The sequence below is a fragment of the Mesocricetus auratus genome, unplaced genomic scaffold (genome assembly GCF_017639785.1).
Source record: "Mesocricetus auratus isolate SY011 unplaced genomic scaffold, BCM_Maur_2.0 Super-Scaffold_100009, whole genome shotgun sequence".
Lineage (NCBI taxonomy): Eukaryota > Metazoa > Chordata > Mammalia > Rodentia > Cricetidae > Mesocricetus > Mesocricetus auratus.
This window is the reverse complement of record NW_024429193.1, coordinates 7,031,577-7,048,483: the sequence shown is the minus strand read 5'-3', so window position 1 is coordinate 7,048,483 and position 16,907 is coordinate 7,031,577. Positions and strand designations below refer to the sequence as shown.

Below are 16,907 nucleotides of genomic sequence, written 5' to 3'. Positions count from 1 at the left end.
ACATATATTGAATATTCCTGAAGACCAGTCCCTAGGCTAAGTCGTTTATGTCCACTCTCTCATTTAACCCTCACAATTACTGTATAAAGGACATTGTCCCCCTCTTATCACAAACAAGAAATGGAGACTTAGCAAGGTAAAGTAATTTGCTTAAAGACGCAAAGTCACCACTTGCCAATGCCAAGGACCTGACTCCAAATCTCATCAACGACAGAGCGGTTTAAGTCAGGTGTCCTATTGCTCACAGCTCCAAAAGATAAGATTCTAATACCGGAGGTCTTCACAATGCATATGCATTATAGCGACGCACGCACCGCAGGGAAATGCATAGAAAACCAGTAAACAGATATTTTTAAACAAGAGGCATTTTCTTTCTTTTGCGTCATAGTGCTGGCCTCAAGCTTCTGCCTGCTGAGTGCTGGAATTAAAAACACATGCCACCGTGCATGGCACTCTACAGGCGAGTACAGGTTATTTTACAAAACGAAACCGCCTAGCTGAGCTACTGTTGCCTTGTATTACTTGTTACTAATGGGCTCAATGCCCAGCACAGGAGAGGGGATACAATTTAAATAGTGGACGGAATATTGTAGGAATAAATTGTAGGTTATCGACTAGCAGATACAACCACTTAAACTTTTAAAAAGAGATGTGGGCGATGGCACATGTCTTTAATCTCAACACTCAGGAGACAGAGGCAGGGGGACCTCTGTGAGTTCCAGACCAGCCTGGGCTGCATAGCGAAACCCTGAGTCTTGGAAGGCATTGCTAACGTTTGGGATACATCCAGAGTTCTTACAAAATTCAGTAAGGGATTACGCATAAAAAAATAACATCGCAAGCCAACGAGTCCTAAGGGTCCTGCCCTACTGTTCCCAGTAAGACAGACACATCCTGAATAACATTTGCAGCCACACGTGAGAGCTTCTTAAAATGCAGGATCGGGAGCTGTCCCGCCGGCAGCATCAGGTAAACAGGCCAGCTTCCCGGCCTGTGTTCCAGAGCCTGCAGATCGCCTGGGAACTGCACAGAGCTCCCAATCCCAGCGGGAGCCAAGCACCCCAGACTCCAGATCTTCTCTTCCACCAACGAGACCAGGAAACTAGAGGAGGCTGGGAGTACAGGGAAGTAGCTGTCCCTCTGGCAGCATCAGGTAAACAGGCCAGCTTCCCGGCCTGTGGTCCAGAGCCTGCAGATCGCCTGGGAACTGCACAGAGCTCCCAATCCCGGCGGGAGCCAAGCACCCCAGACTCCAGATCTTCTCTCCCACCAAAGAGACCAGGAAACTAGAGGAGCCAGGGAGACCAGGGGAGTAGCTGTTCCGGATCAGGTACAACAGGACCCAGCATAGGGTCCAGGGGACCAGGTAGGAGGCTAAGCGCCCCAGATTCCTGTTCTTCTTCTCCACCCACGGACCAGCATTTGGACAAGGTATAGAAGAACCACCAGATTACTGGACTTACTAGCACCCACCAAAAGGGAACTCTGGTCCCCAGACCAGGAAGGGGCTCTTTCTGCACCCACTAGAAGAAGAGATGGGAAAGAGACAATACAAAAACACAGTCAGCAACAGAAAAACAAATATGACACCGCCAGATTCTAGAGACTCCACACCAGCAAGACCCCAATATTCTAACGCGAAGGAAGCAGAAGAGAACGACCTTAAAAGCACTTTCATGAAAATGATAGAGGCCCTAAAAGAGGATATTGGAAAATCCCTCAAAGAAATGGAAGAAAAAACAAACCAAAAAATGCAAGAAATGGAAGAAAAAACAAACCAAAAAATGCAAGAATTGGAAGAAAAAACAAACCAAAAAAGGCACGAAATGGAAGAAGAAATGAAGCAAAAAATGCAAGAAATGGAAGAAAAAGCAAAGCAAAAAATGCAAGAATTAGAAGAAGAAACATACCAAAAAAGGCAGGAAATGGAAGAAGAAACAAAGCAAGAAATGGAAGAAAAAAAAGGCAAAAAATGAAAAAAATGGAGGAAGAAACAAACCAAAAAAGGCAGGAAATGGAAGAAGAAACAAAGCACAAAATCCAAGAAATGGAACAAAAAGCAAACCAAAAAATGCAAGAAATGGAAGAAAGAACAAACCAACAAATTCATAAAAGGCAACAAATGGACGAACAGATAAACAGAAAATTGCAAGAAGCAATGCAAACGCTGCAAGGGTTGAAAACTGAAATAGAGACACTAAAAAAAACACAATCTGAAGAAAGGCAGAAAATAGAAAAGCTGGACAAACAGTCAGGCACTACCAATACAAGCATCACCAACAGAATAGAAGAGATGGAAGAGAGAATCTCAAGTGTTGAAGATACACTAGGAGAAATGGATTTATCAACCAAAGAAAACCTTAAATCCAACAAATCCTTAACACAAAACATCCAGGAATTATGGGACACCATGAAAAGACCAAACCTAAGAATAATAGGTATAGAAGAAGGAGAAGAAATCCAGCTCAAAGGGGCAGAAGGCATATTCAACAAAATCATTGAAGAAAACTTTCCCAACCTTAAGAAAGACATGCCAATGAAGGTACAAGAAGCCTACAGAACACCAAATAGAGTGGACCACAAAAAAATCCCTCGCCACATAATAATCAAGACCCCAAACATACAGAATAAAGAAAGAATATTAAGAGCAGCTAAGGAAAAAGGTCAAGTAACATATAAAGGCAGACCTATCAGAATTACACCTGATTTCTCCATGGAAACGCTGAAAGCCAGAAGGTCCTGGATAGATATTCTACCTACTCTAAGAGACCATGGATGCCAACCCAGACTACTATACCCGGCAAAGCTCTCAATCACTATAGACGGAGAAAACAAGATATTCCATGACAAAACTAGATTCAACCAATATGTGACCACTAACCCAGCCCTACAGAAAATTTTGGAAGGAAAACTCCAACCCAAGGAAGCTAACTACAACCAGAAAAACATAAGCATTAGAGAATCCCTCTCTACCAACAGTCAAAAGAACAAAGGGGTGAAATTCCACCCATAATTCCACCAACAACAACCATCGCAAATCGAAGAAGGATGAGCAATCAATGGTCATTAATATCCCCCAATATTAATGGCCTTAACTTAACCATAAAAAGACACAGACTAGCAGATTGGATTCGAAGACAGAACCCTTCCTTCTGCTGCATACAAGAAACACACCTCACCCTCAAAGACAGATATTACTTGAGAGTTAAAGGTTGGGAAAAATTTTTTCAATCAAATGGACCCAAGAAACAAGCAGGGGTAGCAATCCTAATATCTAACAAACTAGACTTTAAAATAAAATCAATCAAAAGAGATGAAGGAGGTCATTACATACTCATCACAGGTGAAACCCACCAAGATGAAGTGTCTATCCTGAACATCTATGCCCCCAATACAAAGGCATCCACATTCGTTAAAGAAACATTATTAGAACTTAAATCTCATCTAAAGCCCCACACAGTTATAGTGGGAGATTTCAACACACCACTCTCACCACTAGACAAGAATACCAGACAGAAACTCAACAAAGAAGCAAAGGGTCTAATAGAAGTAATGACCCAACTGGAATTAACAGATATCTATAGAACATTTCATCCACATAAAAAAGAATATACCTTCTTCTCAACACCACATGGAACCTTCTCAAAAATCGACCACATACTTGGCAACATATCAAACCTCAGCAGCTACAAAAACATTGGAATAACTCCATACATCTTATCAGACCACCATGCCTTAAAATTAGAATTCAACAGCAACACAAATTGCAGAAAACCTACAAACTCATGGAAATTGAATAATGCTCAACTGCACCAACCCTGGGTCAAAGAGGAAATAAAAAAGAAATTAAAGACTGCCTCGAATTCAATGAGAATGAAGACACAACATACCCAAACCTATGGGACACTTTGAAAGCAGTGCTACGGGGGAAGTTCATAGCACTAAGTGCTCACATGAAGAAACAGGAAAACAGTTATACCAGAGAATTAACATCACAGCTAAAAGCTCTAGAACACAAAGAAGCAAACTCCCCCAGGAGGAGTAGACACCAGGAAATAATCAAATTGAGGGCTGAAATCAATAAAGTAGAAACCAGGAAAACAATACAAAGAATCAATGCAACGAAGAGTTGGTTCTTTGAGAAAATCAACAAGATAGACAAACCTTTGTCCAAACTTACCAAACAGCAGAGAGTGAACACGCAAATTAACAAAATCAGAAATGAAAAGGGGGACATAACAACAGACTCTGAGGAAATCCAGAGAATCATTAGGTCATACTTTGAAAACCTGTATTCCACAAAATTCGAAAATTTAAAGGAAATGGATGACTTCCTGGACAGCTATCATTTGCCAAAACTAAATCAAGAACAGATAAGCAATTTAAATAGACCTATAACCCCTATGGAAATAGAAGCTGTCATCAAAAGTCTCCCAACCAAAAAAAGTCCAGGTCCAGATGGCCTCAGTGCAGAATTCTACCACAAATTCAAAGAACAGCTTATACCAATTCTTCTCAAAGTGTTCCACACAATAGAAGCAGAAGGGTCTTTGCCAAACTCTTTCTATGAGGCTTCAATAACCTTGATCGCCAAGCCACACAAAGATACAACCAAGAAAGAGAACTTCAGACCAATATCCCTCATGAACATTGATGCAAAAATACTCAATAAAATACTGGCAAATCGGATCCAAGAACACATCAAAACAATCATTCACCACGACCAAGTAGGTTTCATCCCAGGGATGCAGGGATGGTTTAACATAGGAAAATCCATCAACGTAATCCACCATATAAACAAGCTGAAAAACAAAAATCACATGATCATCTCACTAGATGCAGAAAAAGCCTCTGACAAAATCCAACACCCCTTCATGATAAAGGTCTTGGAGAGATCTGGGATAACAGGGACATACTTAAACATAATAAAAGCCATATACAATAAACCAACAGCCAACATCAAACTAAATGGACAGAAACTCAACGCAATTCCTCTAAAATCAGGAACAAAACAAGGCTGTCCACTCTCTCCATACCTTTTCAACATGGTACTTGAAGTTCTAGCTATTGCCATACGACAACAAAGGGGGATCAAGGGGATACAAATTGGGAAGGACGAAGTCAAACTTTCACTGTTTGCAGACGATATGATAGTTTACATCAATGACCCAAAGAACTCTACCAGGGAACTCTTACAGCTGATTAACACCTTCAGCAAAGTGGCAGGTTACAAGATCAACTCAAGAAAGTCAGTAGCCCTACTATATACAGATGATAAAAGGGCTGAAAGAGAAATCAGAGAAACATCACCCTTTACAATTGCCACAAACAACATAAAATACCTTGGGGTAACGCTAACCAAACAAGTGAAAGACCTGTATCGTAAGAACTTTGAATCTTTAAAGAAAGAAATTAAAGAAGCCATCAGAAAATGGAAAGATCTCCCATGCTCTTGGATAGGTAGGATCAATGTAGTAAAAATGGCAATCCTGCCAAAAGCAATCTACAGATTCAATGCTATCCCCATTAAAATCCCAGCACAATTCTTCACAGACCTTGAAAGAACAATAATCAATTTTGTATGGAAAAACAAAAGACCCAGGATAGCCAAAACAACCCTGTTCAACAAGGCAACGTCTGGAGGCATCACTATCCCTGACCTCAAGCTCTATTATAGAGCTATAGTCCTGAAAACAGCTTGGTATTGGCACAAAAATAGACAGGCAGACCAATGGAATCGAATTGAAAATCCGGGTATTAACCCACACACGTACGAACATCTGATCTTTGACAAAGAAGCTAAAAATATACAATGGAATAAAGAAAGCATCTTCAACAAATGGTGCTGGCATAATTGGAGACTGGCATGTAGAAGAATGTGGATCGATCCATGTTTATCGCCATGCACAAAACTTAAGTCCAAATGGATCAAAGACCTCAACATAAATCCAGCCACACTGAACCTCTTAGAAGAGAAAGTGGGTGGTACCCTTGAACGAATTGGTACAGGAGACAGCTTCCTGAACATAACACCAGTAGCACAGACAGTGAGATCAACAATTAATAAATGGGACCTACTGAAACTGAGAAGCTTCTGTAAGGCAAAGGACACAGTCAGCAAGACAAAAAGGCAGCCCACAGAATGGGAAAAAATATTCACTAATCCCACATCTGACAGAGGGTTGATCTCCAAAATTTACAAAGAACTCAAGAAGCAAGTCTCCAAAACAGCAAAGGACCCAATTAAGAAGTGGGCTGCAGAACTAAATAGAGAGTTTTCAATAGAGGAGTCTAAAATGGCTGAGAGGCACTTGAGAAAGTGCTCAACATCCTTAGCCATCCGGGAAATGCAAATCAAAGCAACTCTGAGATACCATCTCACTCCTGTCAGAATGGCTAAAATCAAAAACACCAATGACAATTTATGCTGGAGAGGATGTGGTGAAAGGGGGACACTCCTCCATTGCTGGTGGGAGTGCCAACTGGTTCAGCCACTTTGGAAAGCAGTATGGAGATTCCTCAGAAAAATGGGAATAAACCTACCACAAGACCCAGCAACTCCACTCTTAGGCATATATCCAAAAGATGCCCATTCATATAACAAAGATGTCTGTTCCACTATGTTCATAGCAGCTTTATTTGTAATAGCCAGAACTTGGAAGCAACCTAGATGTCCCTCACCCGAAGAGTGGATAGAGAAAATGTGGTACATCTACACAATGGAGTACTATTCAGCAGAAAAAAATAATGGAATCATGAGATTCGCAGGCAAATGGATGACACTAGAAGAAACCATCCTGAGTGAGGTAACCCAGTCACAAAAAGAGAAACATGGCATGTACTCTCTCATATATGGATTTTAGACATAGATCTGGGGAGTGTCAGCCTACAATCCTATGGCCAGAGAGTCTGGGAAACAGAAACTTCATTTAGTGGCTGCTTAAGTACTGAGCTGAACTCAAGAAAGCCAGTATCAGAGAGGGAGGACTGATGATCAAAGGGATTAAGACTGGGCTGGTTTAACACCCAGAAACAGCTGACCAGACAAAGGTTAACTCTTGAATCCCAGGCATCAGCCTGGGAATCCAGCATGGGACTGATCAAGACCCCCTGAATCTGGGTGTCAGTGAGGAGGCCTAGGTAATCTATTGAGCCTTGGACAGCAGATCAGTACCCATCCCAAGTATACACACGGACTCTGGACTCCCATAGAACAATGTGAGGTGCACTCTCACCCTGAACTCTTGGGGAAGCGTCTAGGCCCTGCCCTATATGAAATAACAGACTATGGACACCCCCATGGAGGGCCTCACCCTCCCTGGGGGAATGAGGGGATAACGGGGGGGGATGGGGGGAGGACACGGGAGGAGGGGAGGGAAAGGGAGAGGGACCTCGAACTGACTTGTGAAGCAACCTTGTTTCTTATCTAAATTTAAAATGGAAAATAAAAAATAAAAATAAAAAAAATGCAGGATCGGGGTGGAAGAATTGGGTTCCGCTCACTTTTAAAGGTCAGAACCAGGATACATTTCATTTCCCCCGATAAACAATATGTGAAGGCTACTCTTGGTTGTCAACCTGACTATATCTGGAATAACTAAAATCCAGGTTTTCCGGGCACAGCTGTGAAGGAATTTTAGTTAACTGGGTCCCTTGAGGTAGGAAAGCCCACCTTAAATCCACAGCATGGAGCTCAGAACCTGGTCCACGCCTTCTCGTGCCGACCTGCATAAAGGACCAGGAAGAAGGAAGCCTGTGCTCTTCGACTGCTTACTCTTTCTCTCGATTCAGAGACGGCAGAGCCCACGTCTTCGGGATCCCAATGTATACTGAATATATGCATATCATTCTACTAGTTCTGTTTCTCTAGATAATCCTGACTAGTACACCATATTATTCATTTTTTAAACTGAAAGATAATTCATGGACAGTATTCTTATTGTGTATTTTTAAACTTCTAATTGCTACTTTCCCAGTATTTTAAAATTCCTAACCCATACATGTTACTATTGATCACTGACACTCACCTGGCTACGACAGAGAAAGCCTGCGCATAGAACAAGCAACATAAATTAATGCTACATTTCCTATGCTGGCACCATTACACATTCAACAAAGATGCTTTGTGGATGGCACAGAATAAATATTCGTCACTAAGTGCTTCAGAAGGTATTCTAGTCCGTGGCCAGATGAACAACTCTCCAAAAGCACATCCAAATTACTTTTAAAATTCCAGGAAGTTCATTTCTAGCTCTCTTTTGTTTGATGCTTTCCTTAAACAGGAACTATGCTGGCCAAAGACTCTACAAGCTCCAACAAGATGTGAAAAAAAAAAAACAAGTTACGGTTTGTAGACATAGAAGTGCATGATTTGTGGATGTGTACTTTTGAAAATGGATTCCTCTCTCATACAATACATCCTGATCACAGTCTCACCTTCATTCACTCCTCCCATCCTCCCCTCTTCCCCAGATCTACTCCCTCTCCTTCTCCTTTCAGAAAAGAGCAGGCCTCCAAGAGACAGCCAAACACTACAAAACAAGATACAACAAGACAAGGCGAAGGCCCGCACATGGAGGTTGGACAAGGCAACCCAACAGGAGGAAGAGTCCCAAAAGCAGGCAAAAGAGTCAGAGACTCTTACAGGTGTGGTTTTTAAGTGTAAGCAAATGAAACTCCTGTGGCTACCTACAGAAGCAATACTAAAAACCTTCATGTAACTGCCTTACTGCATCTGTCTCCCCAATAACCTTACCTTCTTTGTATCCTTCACCTCAAGTAAGAATTGTAGAAATGTCAACGTTATTGTAGAAAATATAACAGGGAAATGTATAAGCCTAGTAACCCTCCCTACTCTCACGTGGAGATTCTCGCTCCACCATTACACATAAGAAAACATTTGGAGTTTGCTCTTTCTGTTGATGACTAGGCTTGACGGGATCTATTCTCTTTTTTTCAGATTTATTTTGTTTTTAATTATGCATATGCAGATGTGTCTGTGTGTATACATTTGGGCGCAGCTGTCCAAAGAAATTAGGGATGTTTGGTCTCCCTGGAGTCAGAGCTACAAGCGGTTGTCAACCACCTGATGTGGGTGCTGGGATCTGAACTCTGGTCTTCTGAAAGAGCATCAAGTGCTCTTGACCGCTCGGCCATCTCTCCATCCCTGGGCTGTTTGTCTTGTCTAAGCTTCAAAGGTTAGTCTATATAGCAAATTCTAGGCCAACCAAGACCATCTAATGACCCTATTCCAAAAGAACAACAAAAAAGCCTTCCAAAAAGTTTAGTGTTTTCTACTATATGATTCTCCATGCCTTAGTCACTGTCCTATAGATGTGAAGAGACACATGACCAACATAACTCTTCTGAAAGAAAGCACTTAATTAGGGCTTGCTTACAGTTCCAGAGGTTCAGTCCATCACCATCCTGGCTGGGACCATGGAGGCATGCAGGCACGCTGTTGGAACAGTAGCTGAGAGCTACATCTTGACCCAAAAGCAGAGAGAGACTGGGCTTGGCATAGCTTCTGGGACCTCAGAATCCATTCCTAGAGACAGACTCCCCCCAACATCCTAATCCTTCTAATCCTTTCAAACAGCTCTACCCCATGGCGACTGAGCATTCAAATATTTGTGCCCCGGGGGGGCATTCTTATTCAAAACATAACACCCTCAAAGGGTAAACATGTGATATCAGAAAACTTTTATAACTCAAAATCGTTTTTTCTAACTATGTTGATACTGGGGCAAGGTGTACATTGTACTAATAGGGGCTCCCACTTCTGCTAAAGCACAGTGGATACCTGCATCTACTTCCACTGAAACAACAGGCTGAGGAGATAACAGTCTGGAAGGAAAAAAGAAAATCGGCATTAAGAACAAGAGACACTGATGAATTATGGGTACCAGCCACTTGTACGTTTGGCGTTACAACAGCTCCTGGTGATGGTGTCCTTCTGAAAGTCCAAATTCAGAATGTTCCACAATCCAAACTTCTTGTACCACAGCGTGATATGGAATATTCTACACCACAAAACTGTGTTTTCTGCCCCCAAAATAATTTCAAAAGTATTATACACCATTACTTTCAGTCCATGTGTATGAGATTTAAATAAAATGTAAATGAATTTTATATTAAATATGCAAATATTCTGGGATCCAAAATACATCTAACTCTAAGCCTTTCCAATAAGGGCCATGCAAGCAACATGTGTCTGTTGGCTGGTGGGTTTTCGTTCAGGGTTCCAAGCATGGTAAGAACACGCCTCAAGGGCAGTTAGGTGACCCAGGGGGGTGAAGGTGCTTGCCTTGTAAGCCTAATGACATGAGTTCAATCTCCAGAACCCACATAGAAATCTATATGCATTTGCTTGCATCTATAATCTCAGTACTCCTACACAGAGATGTGAAGCAAACAGACCAAGCCAGAAGCTACGTACTCAGCACTTAGGCAAAAACAAGACAGGCTCTGCCTCAAGGCAAGACAAAAGGAGAGAATCGGCTGTGGAAAGGCGTCCTCCACGCCACACAGGAGCCGTGCCATACACATGCTGACGTCTCCTAAAGTAATCTTTAAGAACACACGATCACTGAACTATATGCCCAGCCTTGCTTTTCCACTCGTTTTTCCCAGCTTAGAAAATAAAAAAGGCTTAGCGAGAAAAAGGAAGTCTTGCCTAGGACCCAGCGGGTGTGACGAACTGACCCCAATCTCTTCATCCTCCGATGCTTCTCCGAGAGCCAACATCTGCATGGGTCCTAATGTGTTAGCAGACATCCCGTGCTCTCAGCTGATAAGGACCTCAGCTCAGACCCAAAAGACTGCTCGTTTGTGCAAGGTCAAAGTCACAGCAAGAACTCAGACTCCAGTGGGTCTTTTCTAACCCATGTACTTTATCTGCGGTGTTAATATCAATTCAGTTTTCAGTGAAAAGCTACACATCAGAGACTGTGCATTTTATGCTGTGTGGAACTAAATAGTTTGTGTAGTAAATTATTCACTTCCAAAAAGGAGCGTGGCAGCTTCCAAAAGGAATTATTTCTAAATGGCTCTAAAAGTCACATACACTAGGCATTTTCACAAATACCAAAATACCAGCGAAGCATGATTACTCAATTTTAATTATGATAATTGAGGTTTTTTTAATGTTGCTTCTGGTAATTTTAAACTATTTATATTCATTTCTTTGTATTATAAACATAGCCATTCCAAAATCCCATGCCTACTATTTTCTCAATGTAATATACATACTAAATCTCTAGTATTGTTTTAAATAATGCCTCGTTCTATATAAAAGCCCTTAATACCTGTAGTCACTAGAAACAGTTTCACGGCTTAGAAAAGATATAAAATTGGTAACAAGACAGACATTTAGAAATGTGATACTGTATGCTTTATTTAGACCTGCGTGAGGATAATGTAGAAAGCCCTGCCTCGAAGCGGGTAGAACTTTCTATAAATGATTCACTTCTAAATTAGCCTCCCTAGGTCAGCAGGGGCAAGCCTTAAGTAAAAAAATGAATCACTCTCTGTGATCCTTCCCCAGCACAACACAAGTACTTTCCCCGGTGTTTCTAATGACTAAAATAGTATGACAAAAGAGTCCTATCCAAAAAATGAAAGTCAAATCCATAGTTTTGAACCACCAAATGACTTCCCAGAATAACCAAAGGAGCATATTTTTCTGCTATGATGTCTAATCGAGGGAGCTATGTATCTAAGAATATCAAAATCACAAGGCGGCTCTTAAGACCCAAGAAAAGGCTAGAAGGGTATGGGTTTTAATCTTGCCTGTGTGGACAGGACACAGACGCTAACCCAACAAGTGAGACATCACCCTCTCCCACATTATCCCTGCAACGAGAGGAGACAACTGAGCTTGTCCCACCCGAGGAATGTAAGACATCTTAAATCAAGTGATACTACACTGTTTCCCGCTTTCCATACATCTCCTCCGCCTCGATACAAAGGATGAAGAAAAGCCCAGCCAGGCAAGGAGACTGCATCAGTGGTTTACCCCCTGACACAGTGGGGTAGCTTGTGAACACAGTAGCCATGTGATGAGATCTGAGGACTCAGCTTTCCAGGCACATCAGCAAATCCGCACAGCTGTAAAGATGGCCATTCCCCACTGAGAGAATCTTGTCTTGAAAAATGCTCATGAAGAACTGTGCTGAGACTGACCACTAGGAATAAAATGTCTAAAGAGCAGGTGACATTTAAAAGCCACCTACATGGAGACTGGAGAGAAGGCTTAGCAGTTAGACTTGCTGTGCTCATAGAGGGCTGAAGTTCAGTTCCCAGCATCCACGTCAGGGAGCTCAAAACGATCTCTAGTGCCAGCTCCAGGGATCCAATGCCTTCTTCTGGAGGCTGTGGATTCTTGTACGCATGTACACACACACACACACACACACACTCCACACAGACACATTTACACACACATGTTCCACACACACATTCACACACTCGCACACACACACTACACACACACATACTCCACACACACAGGCACACACACACACACTAAAGCGCGCACACACACTAAAATAAGACCAGAATTAAGGCATGATGAGACACTCAGACGTCAAAGTGGAGTGATAAGGGAAGTTGGTCTATTACTACAGTCTAGAACAGGAATTCTGACAGGAAGCTCCCTGAGGGAAGGCTACACTAGAGAAAGTGTCAGAAAGAAGACAGAGGGAACGGGACCACGATATTTGGAAGATGTCAGGAGAAGGTACTGTTGGGCCCCCTAGATGAGGTAAAGGAAGAATTTGGGAGAAGAAGGTGGCCACTACCTCGGGAACTTTAATCTTTATCAGGAGACTGGAAAACGTAAGAAATGACGAATGGGTGGAGTGGAGGCGGTGGGACACGCATGTGAGGTTTCCCTGGTTGCGGACTGCGTGCGGGGTTTTGGCTAGACAGGAGCTGCTCAGGTTTGATCCTCTTCTTGCTCAGGAATCGAGATCCATAGAGCCAAAGACTGGGGAAATGCGAAAGCGTGGAGAGAGGTCTGGATGAGTAGGTCGCAGGCCTAAGTCAAAGCTCTCTGCTGGGAGTTGTTTACACTTGCCCCCTAGTCCCCACCCCACCTCTACTCTGCCTGTGAGATCCCTGGACCTGGACAGGCAGAGCATTTGGAGGAGAGAGGACCCAGCAGCGTCAGAAGGCTTCCCGGAAGGCTGGCAGGCTACTGCAGGACTCCATGGTCAACTCCCAAGAATGTGTCGCCACACCAGAGCCAGGACGAAGAGTACCAGGCCCCTGGCAACTCTGTGACTATGCTACCTGCTTCTATTTTTATGACCACACACACTCCCTTCCTCCAGCCCTCCTCAGATGCCTGCGATGTGTGACCTTCCCCACTGCTTTGAGATGTGAACGAGGGGGGTGGGAGCAACCTGCGGCCATCCCATGGCAAATGTACAGCAGACTCCTTCACCTCCTGTCTTCCTATGCTCTAGGGCAATTTGGTTGTCATTAGGTTAACTTCTGGCCCAGGTTATCACTTGTCTCAGAGTAATTATGAGTACCACCTCTCTTGTGCTCTGGATTATTTGGCTGTGGGATATATTTGTATGGTCTCCACTTAAGAGGACCAACAGGCACATTGAGACTAAGACATGCATTAAAAAGAAAATTCTGGTCAAATGGCTCAGCGGGAAAAGCTCCTGCAGTATGACAGCCTGGGTCTAATCCCCAGAACCCTTGGGGAAAAGACAGACTTGGTGATGAGCATCTGAAATCCCAGCATCCAATAGCAAAATGAGAGGCAGAGATGGGAGACTCTCCCAGAAGAGGGAGACAGGGAATCTCCCCGGATAGCTTGGGATACCAAGTTTGGCAGGAACAGTAAGAGAAACCCCTCCCTCAAAGGGAAGGCAACAGAGTCATCTCCTCAACACTGTCCTCCAGCATGTTCATGCCATGACACTCGTGTGTCTGAAGAGGAACACACACACACACACACACACACACACACACACACAGCCCACCCCATAGTAAATTTAAAAAGTTTAAATGTCACATACGAGGACAAAGAAAGCTGAACGTGGTGGCCCATACCTGTAATTCCTGCATTTGGGAGGTTTGTATTAACTTATCACAAGCTCAACCCAGCCTGGGCCATGTGGTAAGTCCCAGAGAGAGAGACAGAGACAGAGACAGAGACAGAGACAGAGACAGAGACAGAGACAGAGACAGAGACAGAGAAGACACAGAGACAGGATATATCAACATTCAGTGGGATATTATTCTATTGTTGATATGTCTAAATCCAAACTTTCTTTCACTACATGCAGGCACAAAACACCTGGTTTCTTCATTGTGTTTTCTAGTTTTTCCAAATATCTGTATACCTAAACACATATTTGTTCCTCTCTAATATTATGGCTGACTAATAATATATTATGTTTTAAGTTGTATGTATAAGTAATGTTTAAAGAATTCCTGAGTGGTATCATGTTTAGTATTAGATGAATTTGAGCATAAAGTTAAGAATCATTTATGGATCCAGGCTTGGTGGCACCCTAACCCAGTACGTTAGAGTCAGAAGCAGGTGGACATTTGTGAGTTCAAGGCCAGCCAGGTCTACCTAGTCGATTACAGAACAGCCAGAGCTACATAGAAATAGCCTGCCTTTAAAAAAAATCATTATATAAAGGAGAGAGAGAGCATTGGCTTTGAAGGAAGGTGCCGGAGTTGAACACTAAGGTTTCTGTCGAAGCCTGACAACATAACAGGACCTCGCGTTGTTTGGGGAGAAAAGGGAGAGGGAGTGAACTTGGCTTTGAGCAGACAGTGTCTTACACACTTCTCTTGTGCCATGAGCCCCAGGTGCCCCCACTGTGAATCGTGATAATTCCTAGAAGTTCTGGAAGGAATCGTCTCTCCAGATAAGACAGCACGTGTTAATTCAACTGCAATCGTGTTCTTCCTGTTTCTTACTGTGGACGTCCCTTCTCCTGCCTCCACTCTCACAGACAGGAAAATCAAGACAGGAAGCGGGAAATACGGAGAACGCAGAGGACGGGTGACTCCTAACTACGACCAGAACATGAGCTGATGCCAAGCGAGGGATATTTTGGGAGGCTGAATCAGAGGTTTGCCCTGGATCTCCAAGGGAATGGCTCTAACACAGATCAAACAGCCACCACTGCATGACAGGGACACGTTGATACAGAACCACCCGCCTCCTTACCTCTGACACTGTGTCCCTCCGAGGCCACTTTAACACTGTAACTTAGGAACCTGCGACTTTTACAAACTGAGAAGTGGACCCTGGGCGTCAGCCACCAAATAAAAACAGCTGGACTTGACTGTTCTCACATGGGCTTTATCCCCAGGGAGATTTTACACACTTAACGAAGCTTCCTCGGGGCTTGATGCTCACTAACGGGGGTGAAAAGTGAGCATCCTGCCACTAGCAAGGCATAAAGCCCTTTCTGGTTTTTTCCAGAGATCCAGAAAAAAACAACTGCAGGACCTTGTAGGTCGATAATAGAGGAAATGGAGGTTAGTAGTTAGTCACTATGACAATCAAACGTGTAATCATGTTAGGTATGTTCTCAAGATCAAGCCTATATATTTTAGATAGACAGGTGGTCTTCAAACACTTGAGAGATCTACAGAATACGGCATTTAAGATGTTTCAATAACATAAGGTTTTTTGGGACAATGAGACACGTCTGTCCTGAAAGCACCAATCTATCTCAGGACCTCGCTGGTATCAGTCAAGTCCAAGCTTTGGTTCCCGGCTACACATTTAACTCCCAAACACTCAGCACACCACACAGGAGCTACCGTTCCTAATGCCAAGCTGCAGTTTTTTGTTTTGTGTTGTGTTACGTTGTGTCATTTTGTTTGTCTTGTTTTTTTTTTTTTTTTTGGTTTTTGGTTTTTTTGTATCCCAACCCAGAGAAACCACCTCTCCCTGACTTTCTCTGGCCCAGCTCAGCAAGCTTCTAGCCCAAAGGTATTTGTTAATTAATTACTCCTCTCTGAATAGTTACAAAGAGCACCCACGGCTAGCTCCCGGCTTTATCCTCAGGGGGCAGAGAGAAACGACAGTGTGCAAGAGCCTTCCAGGAGGCACACAGACTTCTTAGGAATTATTAAAGCCCGGCTCCTCCTTGGTGATACAATAACGGTCCTCCTAAGAGGGGAGACTGTCGGCCCACGGGACACCGTAGGTTTACAGTGGCTTCTGCTCCCAGGCCTTTGCCTCTGTCTTAGACGACTCCTCTCCGGCCACTGCTAACCGTGCAGAGCGGGAGTCCAGCGCGCTTCCAGCCAGCTTCGTTTGTAAAGTACGCAGAGAGGGACAACCACACAGTCACACAGCGTTGTGTACACACAAAGCCCGATGCTGAAGTTCTAGCCAGCCTCAACACCACATAAGCTGTGCTTGGTGGTGCAGTCGTGAAGCGCCCCAAATTTAGGAAGGCGGGGCGAAAGGATCGGAAACTGAAGACCGAGGGCTGGCTGGATGGGGAAAGGTGTCTGTCGCCGAGCCCGAGGGCTTAAGTTAGAGTCCGGGATCTACGTGGTGGAAGCAGAGAACCAACTCCCACAACCTGCCCCCCTGACCCCCACAGCCATGCCATAGCAGGGCACCCCCGCATAGACATACAGAAGGGTAACAGAAAAACCGAGGGGTGGAAGGTTTCCTTGGTTACAGACGGAACCTGGGGTCACATGAAATACTGCCTGGATTAAAAAAAAAAAACCAAGTATACTGAAGTGATAAAATTATAAGTATCAGGACCGGAGAGATGGCTCGGAAGTTAAGAGCACTTGCTGTCCTGGCCGAGGACCCAGCTACAGGTCCCACACAGCTGCTCCTAACCACCTATGACGCAGGTTCCGGAAGACCAACTCCTGCCGCCTCCGCACCTGCGCGC

At 43.6% G+C, this 16,907-nt stretch overlaps 1 protein-coding gene across 1 annotated transcript in view; it reads right to left on the bottom strand.

The window, feature by feature from the left end:
• Positions 1-16,907, bottom strand: part of Gipc2 (GIPC PDZ domain containing family member 2) — a 74,936-nt gene that overhangs the window by 43,750 nt on the left and 14,279 nt on the right. The window lies entirely within an intron of this gene.